Source organism: Gossypium hirsutum, chromosome A06 (assembly GCF_007990345.1).
Source record: "Gossypium hirsutum isolate 1008001.06 chromosome A06, Gossypium_hirsutum_v2.1, whole genome shotgun sequence".
Taxonomy (NCBI): domain Eukaryota; kingdom Viridiplantae; phylum Streptophyta; class Magnoliopsida; order Malvales; family Malvaceae; genus Gossypium; species Gossypium hirsutum.
The window spans coordinates 122,836,629-122,851,508 of NC_053429.1; positions in this window are offsets into that span (position 1 = coordinate 122,836,629).

The window sequence follows — 14,880 nt, forward strand, 5'->3', positions numbered from 1 at the left end:
TGATATGTATTAAATTTTTTTTAACTATGATGTAAAAATTAAGGCTAAAAGATCTTTAAAAGCTCTTGAATTTTTTCAAAAAATAATTAAGCCCTTATACTTTTTTTTTTTTGCAGTGGATTGAGTTATTCAATAACTATTTTTAAGAGTTGTTTTTGCCACATGGCATACCAAGATTGTGCTATGAAGCAAAATATGATCTTTTATATAAAAATAATAAATATAATACAAATATATACAAATTAAAAATATTATAAATGAAATAAAATATTAAATTTATTAAATTTATTAAATTTATTAAAAAAAAACCTATCACTGGTAGGCATAAAATCTATTTAAGTTTTGTAGTCTTCCCTTTTAATTACCAAAACGAAAATTCTTTGTGCTTACCATTAAGCAAACCACAATACTTTAATTTTTTTTTTACTTTTAAAAGTCATAATCTTTGGATACTTGAGAAAAAGAAAAAGAATCTAATCTCACACTACCAATTTGAGAAATATTAGTGTTAAACCACAACTCCTTAAACTAACATTTCTCCATCATTCCTCTACTTCAAAATTATCCCTTCTTTTATTCATCTCCTTTATTCATTCCTTTTATTTCCTTCATTCTCACAAACACACTAATCCATAGAGATGGAGAATGAGAATGAGAGACACCACAAGTCGGTGCAACAAATTCAGCATCCTTTTCATGAGGAACATCCTTTGGTGTTAGTGGTAGAGCAAAGCATATGTCTCAAAGCTTACTGCGATGGATGTGGGGAACTGCTTTCAGCTCCATGCTTCACTTGTATTTATTGCAATTATCACCTTCACAAGTAATGTGCAGAGGCACCCTTCAAATTCCAAATCACCCTCTCCATCCCGAGCACTCAGACAAAGGTTTTTTTCTTCGACAAAGGCCATTTCCTTATGATAACCTGGTATATGGTTGTGCATTATGCAAGGAAAAACGTAACATGTTTTTTTATGAATGTTATTCTTGTTATTTTTTCCTTGACATCAAATGTGCTCATTTATCTTCTTCGTATAAGTTTAACCAACCATCCAAATATGACATCCGCAAACATCCATTGACCTTCATAGAAAGTCACATGGCCATAGATGTACTCAAAAACTTCAATTGCCTCTAGTGTCATGAACCATTGACATATGCTATATATTTTTATTCTGACTATCCATCATTCATTGCTCACAAGAAATGCCTTGATGAGTTACCCACTAAAATTGATCACCCTTCCCATCACATACACCCTCTGTTTCTTAATTATAGTGATAGTGACCGCTTTTGCAACCTATGCCAAAAGGAGCATTCTGGACACTTTTATTGTTGTTCTCTTTGCCATTTTAACATCAACTTTGAATGCGCTTTGTTGAGGTCCATTATTGAAAAAGAAGCCATCAACATCCATTTTCCTTGCTTTTTAGACAAGGTTCATTCATTTGTGATGCGTGTGATACCGAGGGAAATTATATTTCTTATATATGTTTGAAATGTTAATGCACTTCACTCCCACACATTATCAAATTTCCACGACACGATCACTGTATTTTTTACAAATATTTTCTTCAAACATAAGAGCTTATAAGCAAGATTGCAAGATTTGTTTCAAAGAAGTGATGTTGGGGTTAAGCCACAATTTATTCGGAGAAAGTATGAAGCTCTGTTTTAAGCTAGAGTAACAAGGCAATAATTTCAAATAAAGAATGAAAAAAATTGAGATTCAAAGAGATGAGAGTTGCAAGAGAAGCAATCAGAAGCAGAAAAATGGAGAAAATTGAGAGAACAACTTTTGTATTCTCATTACTTAATTCATCAATATATGATGTACATATATAGAACTATTACATTTGTGAAACAACAAAAATAACTTGTGAAAGTGAACAAACATTAAATACAATCTAATAATAACCTAGGACCTGTCTAAAACTAGTAAGTAGTTGACCAACTTTATCCAGTCAAAAAGTTTATGTCAAATCATATAAAGGTCACATGTTACACAAAAGTACTTCATCCGGATAACATCACATACATTTGTATGTTGCTGTATTTCATTCGGATAACATACATGCCACTGTCTGTTGCCATCTTTTAACACTCCTCCTTGGCTACTAGACAGTAGAGTCCAATTTCATTCTTCAAATACTCAAACCTTTCTTCTCAAAGTTTACTCGTAAACAGTCCTTGTACCATTACAGCAAACTTCACTACAGTGAAAAAAAGGCCTACCTTCCCAATAATGGTTGCTACTCCATTCAATTTCACCTGCAATGGGGTCTCATCATTTCTTCCTTCACTAAATGTTGCCATTAATTTACCCCATTGTTTTCTCATCTCAGCAGAAGTAACGATCATCTTACATGATCCATTTTGAAGCTTAGTACCAGATTGCATAAAAAGATTTTCAGCATTCACCATGACCGGCTCACTCTTCCTTGTTAAACTCGACTTATCAATTAGCACAGAAAACCCTGAAACGAAAAGACCGTCAGCAGGGACTTGTCACCAATATTGAGATGTACAATATCACTAGGAAACAAATCATATATAGACATTTTCTGCCTACAAGCATTTCTTGTTACCTAAATGGTGATTTTCTTTTTCTCCTTGTCCAAATCCTTAAACTGTAATTATTGGTGATAATCACAAGTCGCTGTGACAATCACGACCAATAAGATACTTGCGACAATCCCAAATCCATCATAAACTCCTTTTGGCCATCCTTCCATTACTATCCCAACTATTAATGACACCAAAGTACAAACACCAAGGATCATAAGAGTCGTATCTTGAAGAGCTTCCTAAACAAATACCAAGAACCCTTTAGCTTTAACCTTAACAACCTTATTGATTCCAAACACCTCTTGTCTTTTATTCAACAAACCAGAATTGGAACTTAACCCATCGGTGGTCGATTTGGAGAGCTTTTTAGCTATACTATCCACTCCACCATGAATCTTCAATTTCTTTACATCATGGCCTTCCACAGTGGATCCTAACTCCTTGTGCCATAAACTAGCTGTGTCAGTAACACTAGTATAAGCTTTTTTTTCCAACTGATTCATGTTCAACACAAAACATCTTTCATTCATAGCCACTGTAACTAATTCTTGACCAAGTGGATCTTCAATAATGCAAAAGTTATTCTTAAAAACAAGTAAATAACCCTTCTCAGTACAAGATTTATTCTTAAAAACAAGTAAATAACCCTTATCAATAAGCTGGCCAATACTAAGCAGGTTTTGGTCTATGTCAGGCACATAAAGTACATCAGAAATAATTTTGTTACCTGAATGTGTACTGATCACCACATTTCTCTTGCTTTTGGCTTCAATCAGGTTCCCATTGCCAATCCTAATCTTTGAGGCAAAGCTTCTATCAAGGTCCTTAAATAGCTTTTCATCAGCTGCCATATGGTGTGTGCAGCCACTATCCACTAGCCAGTCCTTTTTGACTTTGCTTGACGTTGCAAAACATGAGGCAGTGAAGACATGCTCCTCTTGAGCTTGAAAGTCCTCAGTAGCCTGAGCTTGCATTTGCTACTGAGCTTGTGCCTTCCCTTTGCTCTTACACACCTTTTCAATATGGTCAAACTATTTGTAGCTTCTGCACTGATCGTCTGGCCTGTACCAGCATACTTCACCCAGATGACTTGCCTTTCTGCAATGTGGGCAGGGTGGTAGCTTGTTTTTTCCAGCATCTCTCATTGTTTTCTCCCTTTTATCAAACCAAAGTTTCTTCCTTTTCTGACTTGAACCTGAGCTTTCTTTGACCTTTGCTTGGAAAGCTCCTTCAGGATGCTCTTCCTACCTATTGGCCCTCCTTTGCTCAAGTGCATATAGGGAATTTACCAGCTCAGACAATGAGATGGCTGATAAATCCCTCAAGTCTTCCAATAAAGAAATCTTTAACTCAAATTTCTCAAGGAGAGTTGTAATGACCTTTTCAACAACTCTGCTCTCACTGAAATTATCACCAAGGAGCTTAATGTTATTGACTATGGCCATTATCCTATCAGAGTACTGCTTAATGGTCTCTGACTCTCTCATCTTCAAGTTCTTAAAATCTCTCCTAAGATTGATAAGTTATTGCTGCCTTGTCTTGCTTGACCCCATAAACTCTTCCTTTAGCTTCTACCATGCTTGCTTTGGTGAGTCACAAGCCATTATCTAAGTGAAAATCACATCAAATACTCAATTTTGTAGGCAAGCCATAACGTTGTGCTTCTTGGCACAATCTTCACTATGTTGCCTTATCTGTGCAATGGTGGGATTGGCCCTCAATGGAAGTGGTTCAACATCATTTTCTACAACATTTCACAAATTGTGTGCTTGGAGATATGTCTTCATCTTTACTACCCAGATGTGGTAGTTTTCTCCAACAAACACAGGTGGTGGTGGTGGTGGTGGTGTAAAACTCATCTTGCAGCAAACAAACAAACCAACAAAAAATAGCTTCTGCTTCTTTTCTCTCAAACACAACTCACAAACAAAACACAACCAAGGTCCTTAAAGACTTAGGCTCTTGATACCATTTGTTGAGGTTAAGCCACAATTTATCCAGAGAAAGTATGGAGCTTTGTTTTAAGCTAGAGTAACAAGGTAATAATTGCGGATAAAGAATGAAAAAAATTGAGATTCAAAGAAATGAGAGTTGTAAAAGAAGCAATCAGAAGCAGAAAAATGGAGAAAATTGAGAGAATAACTTCTGTATTCTCATTACTTAATTCATTAATATATGATGTGCATATATAGAACTATTACATTTGTGAAACAATAAAAATAAATTGTGAAAGTGAACAAACATTAAATACAATCTAATAATAACCTAGAACCTGTCTAAAACTGGTAAGTAGTTGACCAACTTTATCCAGTCAAAAAGTTTATGCCAAATCATATACAGCTCACATGTTACACAAAAGTACTTCATACGGATAACATCACATACATTTGTATGTTGTTCTATTTCATCCGGATAACATACATCCTGTTGTCTGTTGCCATCTTTTAACAAGTGAAATTAGATCGTGGGAGTTACTCTTGTGGGAAGCCAGGTTGCAATTACGTTGTCCATGTGAATTGTGTCTTAGAGGATGAAAAGTTGTATGAGGTAATTGAGGAAAAAAAGCAATATGGGGAGCTTTACAAAAAATCTATACAATTTCCATCACTCGTGTTATTGAGGTGAATGAAGCTGGGGAAGCTACAAAGATTGAACATTTCAATCATCAACATTGCTTGGTGTTAGCATATAAGATGGAGGAGGAAATTGATAGAAAATGTGACAGGTGCATGCTATCTATCTCAACTCTCTTCTATTATTGTTCAGAATGCCCTTTTTTTCTTCACAAAACTTGTACTGAATTGCCAAAAATCAAGACTCATTGGTTTCGTCAATGAAAAGCCACCCTCAATTTCGAAGGCTTCAAGAAATGTGAGTTTTGCACGCAATATTGTAGTGGTTTCTTCTACAATATTGGAGGATATTGGTATATGTGCATAAGGTGTGCTAAAGTTGCCGATATCATTGAATGTGAAGGACACCAACACTTTCTCTTTTTTTATTTCAAATGCCAGGAGAAATGTAATGGTTGTGGTAACAAGTGTCGGCATGGTGCATTTAGATGTGGAGAGTGCAGATTTGCTTTGGATTTTGGATGCTTAACATTACCACATTCAGCTCTTCACAAAATTGGTGAACATATGCTAAAGCTTACTTATGATGATAATAAAGAGCAAAGTTATTGTGATATTTGTGAACAAGAAAGAGATCCAAGGCTTTGGTATTATTTCTGTTCAATTTGTGATACTTCTGCTTATACCAAATGTGTTCTTGGACAATTTCCATTTCTAAAGGATGGGGGCACATTTCCTTATTATTATCACAAGCATCAACATAATATTAAATTTTTTAGGAAGGCCAAGGGTTACCTTGAATGCTCTCATTGTGGTAAGCTTTGCCAAGAAGAAATTTTCAAGTTCGAAAAGTCTTCATGCAACTATATTATTCATTGCATATGTCTAATTTACCAAGTTTAAAGCTTTGTGGTAAGTACTTTGGATGATTAAAGAGTTATTTTTTTTTTAAATCATCAATGCAATTAATTGTTCTTATTTCATGATTTTATTTTCATTATTAACATCCGTTCTAATTGTCTTCATGGCTGCAGATGTGTTTTGCTCAAATGGAAAGCACCAGAAGTTTTATCCGATCCAAGGAGTTCACGAAGAATTTGTCATTTCATTCCTACTTCTTCAATGAAGGATGCTCAAATTCTAAGTGTGATTTGGTTTAAGTTTTGCTTTGTTTAAGATTTGTTTGAGTTTGTATGATTTGTTTGAGTGTGTAAGATTTAATTTTCAATATTATTTTGGGTCTAAAAAATAATAATTTTTTGAATTATTTATGATCTAAATAATTTGCTATTTAAATCATTACCGCAGCATTAATTATTATTTAAATTATTGTTTTAGGGTGTACATTAATGAAATTAATAATTTTTTGAATTATTTCTAATCTAAATTATTTTCTTTAATGCTAAATTTTGTTTTGCATATATTTATTTGAAAAGTATAAATATATAAAAATTTGAATACAACAGGATTATATGAAATAAAAACATGATAAAAAGATAGAATATAATATAAAAATTATATAAATATAAAGTTCAATTGAGTTTAAATCTCAACTATACATAAAGTTAATTCCAATATTTTGTTCCCTTGCTAGAGTGAAATGTTGAATTGGAAATCTTAATTTCAAAATTATAAATAAAATGCATGGTCCAATTAGCATACACAACCTTTGAAAATAAGGCTAATTCCAATATTTGGTACCTATACCACAGCCAAGTGCTTAATTGGGAACCCTAATTTCAAAATATCCAATAAGGTATTCGCAATTAACTGCATTTCATCACTTATGTCTATTTAAATTTATTTTATTATATTATATGAATAACATTCATTTTTAATATTTTTTAAAAATTAATTAATTACTTATATGGCATACACGTGGACTTCTACATAGATGTCAGATCAATAAGTTAACATTCGTTAACTTTTCCTACATATATATTTTATTTTATTTTATTTTTTTTCTCAGCAAGATCAAATATTTTATTTGACAAGTTGTTACATACCTAGTCAACTATAAGCAGGAAAAAAATACAAAGAAGTCAAACTGTAACTCCTCAAATTTCCATTTCTCGATCCTTCCTCAAATTAATAGTATTATTTTGAGAATTAAATTGATAGAATTTAGATTAAATTTGTTGCATTATTTAGAATTAGAGCTTATTTGATAGAATGTATAAGTGTTAATGACTAAATATATTATTATACCAAGTAAAAATAGCCCACCCACCATTTCCCTTAACATTTTAACTAGTGAGAGGGCAAGTGACCAAAACAAAAATAAGTAATAAAATTGAAAATTTTTATAATTTAATAATCAAAATAAAAATATATTAATAATTGGATGACTCATTATATAATTATCATTCCTATACATAAAATCTATTTATAAGTTTTGAAATATAATAGAAGAGTAGTCTTCCCCTTTAAGTAGACAAAGCAAAGTGATTACTTTAATTTTGTTTTAGAAAAGTGAGAACCCTAACATTGGAAGCTTTGAGGTCACTCTTGCATATACCTTACTTGATTAAATTTATAGTAATATTCCTTATTTTTAATAAAAGATGTTGGAGGACTAATTCATAAATAAAAATATGTTTATGGAATATGATAATTTTATAATGAGATTTGGAGCTTCATGGCCAATGAAGATTAATGTTGATGTTTTTGCTTTCTTGCAAGCAGTTGGTACACAATTTGTGTCTTTGGTGGTTAAATGTTTTGTTTAGGTTTTTTTCTTAAGAAATTAATTACTTTTTTGAATTGGTATGTTTTCGAATTAATTATCATTTGTCGAAAAAATTAACTATGAAATAAAAATTAAGACTAAAACCCCTAATTTTTTCTAAAGAAAATCAATTAAGCTCTTATACTTTTTTTGCACTCCATTAAGCCTTTGAACATCAAAATATATTTTATTTTATATTGAATATATTAAAATTTATATATCATTAAATAAATATAAAAATAATATGTCCCACTTTAAATATTTTTTTCATACTTAGATTTAACTTTCATCATTTCTAACTTTATATGAAATGAAATCTACTTAATCAATTTTAAAATGTTATTCAAATCTTTCTTTTAAAGTTAAAACACGTTCCTTAATTTACATTAACGCATTGTCCAACATACTTTTTCAAATAAAAATATATTGTTTCTCAATGAAATAAAACAATTTATTAAAAATGAAAAGTGACAATGAGAAATAATAGTGTTAAACCACAATTCCTCAATTTAATATTTAACCCTTCTTTTATTCATCTCCTTCATTCATTCCTATCATCTCCTTCAATTCTCACAGACACACTAATCAATGGAGATTACCCATCCTTTTCATGAGGAACATCCCTTGGTGTTAGTGGCAGAGCAAAGCAATGAAAGTCTCAAAGCTTACTGCGATGGATGTGGGGAACTACTTTCAACTCCATGTGATACGGGGTTGCGCGCGGACCAAGATCGAGTTGCCAAGTCACGAGAAACTCCTACGAAAACCCTAAACAATTAGATCTGAAACGAAACAGAAAATTAAAAGATTAGATTTTTGAATTTTCAGATCTGAAATAAAATCCCCAAATCAGCAAAGAATCAAATTGAGAATAGAAATAAGTGTTAGGGTTCTTGAAACCCTCAAGGAGATTGTGATTCTGCCCAATTGAACACCAAGATAGTTTTCCCCAAATTTCGACAATCTAATTTCACCCAAAAAGAGTATGAAAAAACCCTAGAAATTGGGGATTTTTGGGTTGATTCCTTAAGATAGAAAAAGGCTGAAAACACAATAAGAACAGAAAATAGATTAGATAATGATTCAGCACAAGTAGAAATAAAGAAAGAATTGACAGTAAGAAATTAAAAGATAAGTCCTAAGAAGCCTTGAAATCTCGAAAGATCTCACAACTCCCTTCAAACGGCTCTAATCTCCCCTCCAAAGAATATCAATGGCAAGAAGAAGGTTGAAGATGGCTCCCACAATCAAAAAGATTGTTAAAACAACTTCTAAAGAAAACTCAAGAGAGAAATCTTGGAGAAAACTCAAAGAAAATTCTGCTCTCAACAAATCTGAAATTTTAATAATAATGATAAGTGTTTAACAAGGTGGACAGTCATGCCTTTAAATAGGCCTTATAACTAGTCCTAATCTAATTAGAAAACTAAAATAAAAAAAACTCCTAATTATTTTAATATGGAAATTCGGTCAAAGGTCATTTTATCTGGGACTCTTGGACTGAATATTGACATAAAAATTTAAACTAAGTAAATAAATAAATAAATAAATAAAAATAAAACTTTACAACTTGGGCCACTTTGACAATTTGGCCTGATTTTCAACTAAGTATGGATGGATTTCTTGATTGGGCTGGGAATTTGCTTATTGGGCCTCGCCTTCAAGAATTTGGGCTTTTGTGACTCGTATCATTCCCCCCTTCCTCAAAAAGATTCGTCCTCGAATCTGAAAAATCAAATGAACTCGACTTTCCTCTATCGAACGGGACTAATGGCAATTGAGTCCACTGAAAAGAATAGCCATGAGATAGTAAATAGCAACGGAAACAAGCTTGTAGTCCAATCATAAGCATAACAGAACAGGTATAACGTATGTGAATGGATAGATTCAGATTACCATGCAAACAATCTAATTTACTCACCACTGCCTCGTCAAATATTTGAAACAAAGATGGACATGTTTTAAGGCATTCAGTCGTCTCACATTGTTCCCACAAACCATGAATAAATTGCGAGTAATAAATCAAATGGTAAACATAATCGTCACAAGTAGGTATTTGAAAAGATTCACATGGTTTACAGAGTTGCATAATCATACCATGCATTAATCGACGGTCTATAGATTCACTCACACATGCATTATCAAAAACAAGAATCTTTTTATCAACCATCAAAACAGATAGATCATCAATAAATAAAATAGGACAGTCAAGCATGTTTTGATCTAAGTGTTCATCAACACGATCTTTATCACTATCCGAGGAGTACAAAAGTGTTTCAAAGGTTTCAAGCATCTTACCTTGATAAGCAGAAGAATAAGGGTCGATTTTACCTTTTTCATTTAAAACAAACCTTCGCTCATCGGGGGCATAGTGTAGTCGAATCTCCGTTGTTGAGTTAACCTTTGTCAAATGGAACTCAAACTTCATGTACAACCACATAAACTGTTTAAGGCACGAATATAAATTGAAAACAAATTTGGAAAATTTCGTTACCTTATTCTCCAAAACAGATTTGGACAAATTCGAGGATTTTACACAAGGTAAATCAAGAGAATAACAAATCACGCTTCTTTTCGTAATGACTTTATCAACCACAATCGAAGAGTAACAATTAATCGGATCAAAATGAGGGGATCTTTTAAGAACTAAGTCACCAAAAGTTTTATCAATAATTTTCAAATCTGCACTGGACTCGGTTTCTAAAATTTCCTTACCTCGCTTACCTTCGGGATCATGTAGTGTGATTTCATCTTTGCCTAAGTTGATTGTATGAAAGCGTCTTTCATTTGAGAGGTATTGAAGTTGAAAGTTATCTTTCGATCTTTCGGGAACCTGAAAAGTAGCAACACAAGAAAAATTCATATCTTGGTTAGTGGAAACATTCCTCACTACCCTTTCCACGTCTTTTTCTTTTGTTTCTTTTTCTAATTCATTTTCTCTTCTTTCTTCAATTTCTTTTTCACTCTCAATCTCTTTTTGCTCTTTTTCATTCTCTTTTTCTTTTTCCTCACTTGTTTTAACAGAATTTTTCAGTTTGATTTGGTCCTCATGGACTTGTTCCGGAGTGAGCGGCACTAAGGTGAGTTTCTTTCCTTGATGCTTGAAAGAATACCTATTGGTACGACCATCGTGAGTGACTTTTCGATCCAGTTGCCATGGTTCTCCTAGCAACAAATGGCAGGCTTGAATAGGCATTACGTCGCACACAACTTCGTCTTGATACTTACCGATAGAAAAGGCGATGCGCACTTGTTGAGTGACCTTAAATCGGCCTTCGTTGCTAAGCTCTTGTAGTTGATAAGGTTGTGGATGCTTGGTAGTGGTTAAGCAAAGCTTTTCCACCATCGTCGTGCTGGCTACGTTCGTGCAACTTTCACCATCAATAATAACTCTACAAAGCTTCCCTTGTACATGGCAGCGAGTATGAAAGAGATGTTCTCGTTGCTGCTCACTCTTTGGTTTTGCCAAAGAAGGTTGCTCACGATCATGAAAATCATCATCCATTCTAGGGACACGTCGAGGGTCGCGCCTATGGGGCTGGTTATCCCGATCTTCCTTGATTGGATATCGATATTGAGGTTCTTGATTCAATCGTACCTCATTGATGGTAGCAGTCAAGGCTCGAAGAGCAGCAGCCTGTTCATCCAACTGTTGTTGGAATTTTTTAAATATGTCACTATTATTATCACCTGTAGACATTTTTTTTTAAAACCTGCAAAACACTCAACACTCAAAAATAAAAGTTATCAAACCTCACCGTTAATCACTCAAAAAGAAAAAATCAAATTCTCAATGAGGTCGAATTCAATCTTGTGAGTTCTTTATCAGAGTTTATATCAACCAATTAGAGAGTGGATGAACCAAACTACCAAAGAATCCTAATTTGCACTAGGATGCCAAAAACTGACGAGACACCAATTGATTCGTGTTGCACCGAGGAAGAAGTTGTGCACACGTTTAAATCCTACTAACACAAGAAACAAGAAGGTGTTAGATAACGTAAAGGAAGAATAAAGGTAAACAAATGAAAACCTACAGCTAAGAATCAATAAAAATTGCTGAAAACAGAAAACCCGAAAAACTGTGGAGTAACTTGACAACTTCGTTCGAGGTGTTCCTGATCTCAAAAAATCACAAAATTAAATCTCGAATGTCCTTAAATATTTAATTTTTGATCTGGAAAGTTTGGGCACCAAACTCAACCCGCTGAATTTTTTTTAAATTTTTATTGGATTTCGTCTTTTTTTCAATTTTTTTGACTTTTTGACTGATTTTTTTGCGGGAATAATTTTTTTTATATTCAATCACAGTGCCAAACACATGTATGTAAAATTTCAGATCAATCGGACAACGTTTACCCACTCAAATGAATTTTTTTGAACAATTTTTCTGGGTAAAACTGTTGTTTATGCTTTAAAAAATAGAGATCAGTTTAGAAATCAACCAAGAACACCCAAAACGCCCAAAATCTGATACCAAATGATACGGGGTTGCGCGCGGACCAAGATCGAGTTGCCAAGTCACGAGAAACTCCTACGAAAACCCTAAACAATTAGATCTGAAACGAAACAGAAAATTAAAAGATTAGATTTTTGAATTTTCAGATCTGAAATAAAATCCCCAAATCAGCAAAGAATCAAATTGAGAATAGAAATAAGTGTTAGGGTTCTTGAAACCCTCAAGGAGATTGTGATTCTGCCCAATTGAACACCAAGATAGTTTTCCCCAAATTTCGACAATCTAATTTCACCCAAAAAGAGTATGAAAAAACCCTAGAAATTGGGGATTTTTGGGCTGATTCCTTAAGATAGAAAAAGGCTGAAAACACAATAAGAACAGAAAATAGATTAGATAATGATTCAGCACAAGTAGAAATAAAGAAAGAATTGACAGTAAGAAATTAAAAGATAAGTCCTAAGAAGCCTTGAAATCTCGAAAGATCTCACAACTCCCTTCGAACGGCTCTAATCTCCCCTCCAAAGAATATCAATGGCAAGAAGAAGGTTGAAGATGGCTCCCACAATCAAAAAGATTGTTAAAACAACTTCTAAAGAAAACTCAATAGAGAAATCTTGGAGAAAACTCAAAGAAAATTCTGCTCTCAACAAATCTGAAATTTTAATAATAATGATAAGTGTTTAACAAGGTGGACAGTCATGCCTTTAAATAGGCCTTATAACTAGTCCTAATCTAATTAGAAAACTAAAATAAAAAAAAACTCCTAATTATTTTAATATGGAAATTCGGTCAAAGGTCATTTTATCTGGGACTCTTGTACTGAATATTGACATAAAAATTTAAACTAAGTAAATAAATAAATAAAAATAAAACTTTACAACTTGGGCCACTTTGACAATTTGGCCTGATTTTCAACTAAGTATGGATGGATTTCTTGATTGGGCTGGGAATTTGCTTATTGGGCCTCGCCTTCAAGAATTTGGGCTTTTGTGACTCGTATCACCATGCTTCACTTGTATTCATTGCAACTATCACCTTCACAAGCAGTGTGCAGAGGCACCCCTTCAAATTCCTAATCACCCTATCCATCCCAAGCACTCAGACACAGGTTTTTTTCTTCGACAAAGGCCATACCTTGATGATCATTGGGTAAATGGTTGTGCATTATGCAAGGAAAAACGTAACATGTTTTTTTATGAGTGTTATTTTTTTTATTTTTTCCTTGACATCAAATGTGCTCATTTATCTTCTTCATATAAGTTTAGCCAACTGTCCAAATATGACATCCACAAACATCCATTGACCTTCATAGAAAGTCACATGGCTATAGATGTACTCAAAAACTTCAATTGCCTCTGGTGTCATGAACCATTGACATATGATATATATTTTTGTTCTGAGTGTCCATCATTCATCGCTCACAAGAAATGCCTTAATGAGTTACCCACTAAAATTAATCACCCTTCCCATCACATACACCCTCTTTTCCTTAACTATAGTTATTGCAACCATTTTTGCAACCTATGCCAAAAGGAACATTCTAGACATTTTTATTGCTGTTCTCTTTGCCATTTTAACATCAAGCTTGAATGCGCTTTGTTGAGGTCCATTATTGAAGATAAAAGAAGCCATCAACATCCATTCTCTTTGCTTTGGAGACAATGTTCATTCATTTGTGATGCATGTGATACTGAGGGAAATTATATTTCTTATATATGTTTGAAATGTTACATTGTAGTCCATAAGAAATGTATTTCACTCCTGCGCATTATCAAATTTTCACGACATGATCACTGCATTTTTCACAAATATTTTCTTGAAACACAAGAGCTTACAAAGAAAGATTGCAAGATTTGTTTCAAAAAAGTGAAACTAGATCATGGGAGTTACTCTTGTGGGAAGCCAGGTTGCAATTATGTTGTCCATGTGAATTGTGTCTTAGAGAATGAAAAGTTGTACGAGGTAATTGAGGATGAAAAGCAATATGAGGAGCTTTATGAAAAATCTATACAGTCTTCCGTCATTCGTGTTATTGAGGTGAATGAAGCTGGGGAAGCTACAAAGATTGAACATTTCAGTCATCAACATTGCTTGGTGTTAGCAGACAAGATGGAGGAGGAAATTGATAGAAAATGTGATGGGTGCATGCTATCTATCTCAACTCTCTTCTATTATTGTGCAGAATGCCCTTTTTTTCTTCATAAAACTTGTGCTGAATTACCAAAAATCAAGCGTCATTGGTTTCGTCAATGGAACGCCATCCTCGACTTCGAAGGCTTCCTGGCATGTAGCCTTTGTCGCCAACATTGCAATGGCTTCTTTTATAGAATTAAAGGATGGAAAATTTGCATTAGGTGTGCTAAAGTTGCTGATATCATTGAATGTGAAGGACAGCAGCACTTTCTCTTTTTTGATTTCAAATGCAAGGAGAAATGTAATGGTTGTGGTAACAAGTGTTGGTTTGGTGCATTTAGATGTGGAGAGTGCAGATTTGTTTTGGATTTTGGATGCTTAACATTACCACAATCAGCTCTTCATAAAATTGATGAACA